We start from the raw sequence: 1,871 nt of genomic DNA on the forward strand, positions 1-1,871 counted from the left end.
TGACATGAGTTTTCTGATCCAGACACTTTGGATCAAAGTCGGTTGGACTCGACCCCCGGAACAAATGAGTTTGACTCTCCTGATCTAGGGTGTGACTGTTTAATAAATTAAGTGTGTCAATCAGTAACTGCTTTAAGATAATTAAGTTTAAATTATATGTTAATTTTGTTTTATTGCTGCATCTTCAATAATCTGTTTACATCTAGGGGTAATAATGGACTCAGACTTGAACTTTAACAGTCACATAAAATCAATAACATCTGCAGCCTTTTACCATCTAAAAAACATAGCAAAAATCAAAGGTTTACTGTCTAAATCAGACTTGGAGAAACTTATCCATGTGTTTGTCTCCAGTAGGTTAGATACTGTAATGTTCTGCTCACTGGTCTCTCCAAACGAGCTGTGAGACGCTGCAGAACATCCAGAACATCCAGAACATCCAGAACATCAGAACATCCAGAACATCCACAACATCCACAACATCCACAACATCCAGAACATCCAGAACATCCACAACATCCACAACATCCAGAACATCCAGAACATCCAGAACATCCAGAACATCCAGAACATCCACAACATCCAGAACATCCAGAACATCCAGAACATCCAGAACATCCACAACATCCACAACATCCAGAACATCCAGAACATCCAGAACGCTGCAGCTCGGGTCCTGACTCGAACTAGGAAGTACGAGCACATAAGTCCTGTGCTCAGGTCTCTGCTCTGGCTCCTGTGGCTCAGAGACTTTAAAGTGTCTCTGTTTGTACAAGTGTCTCCATGTCCGAGCACCAAAGTCCATCTGTGACATGTTAGTGTCATATGAACATCTCACACTCTGAGGAGCTCAGGGACCAACTCCTGCTGGTGCCCAGAGTCACGACTAAACAAGGGGAGTCAGAGTTTCAGGTTCATGCAGCTAAAACCTGGAACAGTCTGAACATGTGAGACAGACTCTTCTGTGACGCTGTTTAAATCCAGACTCAAAACATTTCTGTTTAACTGTGCAAATAACTGAAAGGTTTTCATTCCGCACTCTTCTCTCCAATTTATGTCTCTCTTTTTTTAATTTTAATCTTCATGATTATTTATGTTTTGATTTGTTTTTATTATGATTTTAATGTATTTCTTATTCTGTAAAGCACTTTGAATTACTTTGTGTACGAATTGTGCTATACAAATAAACTTGCCTTGCCTTTCCTTGTCGTGTTATTAACTGATTCATTGTGAAACCAAAAGTGGCCTCACACTGAGTCATTATGTAAATAATAATATTTACATGAACCAGAACCTGTTTTACAGACAAAGTCCAGGTTTAGTCTGGTCCTAGACCTGGTTTAGAATTAGACTTGGTTTGTTGTTGTACATGTTGTTGTATTTACCATCAGCACAGTGTGTTCCTGGGTCAGTCCTGTGTCATTTGAAGGAGTCTGATCGTCTTTCCCTTGACAAACACAGAGTTAGTGTGATGTGTACATCCTGTTTTAGCTGCTGTGGTCGTCTTCATGATGACTCACGGCTGTGGATTTATCATTTATTATTTGTCAACTTTACACAGAGAATCTGTACCAGCTGATACATGCCCAAGAAAAATGAATAAATGATAAAATCCATGTTTGTCAGTGAAACTCTGAGGTGTAACTGAATCTGAAACTTGAATTTGGTCTTTGGTCTTTTATATCAGTCTTTTTATTTCACTTCATTTCATTTTTAATTGACCTTTTTAGAAAGTCCAGGCCTCCTTCTCTGTGTGTTTCATAAGATCCTGTGAATATCGTGTTTAGTTTATGCACGTCGTTCCCAGAGTGTAGTGAGTCTACAGTAAATACATCTGTACAGTAATGAGTCATTTTAAAAGCTTCAAACAC

Source organism: Boleophthalmus pectinirostris, unplaced genomic scaffold (assembly GCF_026225935.1).
Source record: "Boleophthalmus pectinirostris isolate CB_2022bp ecotype Guang Dong unplaced genomic scaffold, ASM2622593v1 HiC_scaffold_23, whole genome shotgun sequence".
Classification (NCBI taxonomy): Eukaryota; Metazoa; Chordata; class Actinopteri; order Gobiiformes; family Gobiidae; genus Boleophthalmus; species Boleophthalmus pectinirostris.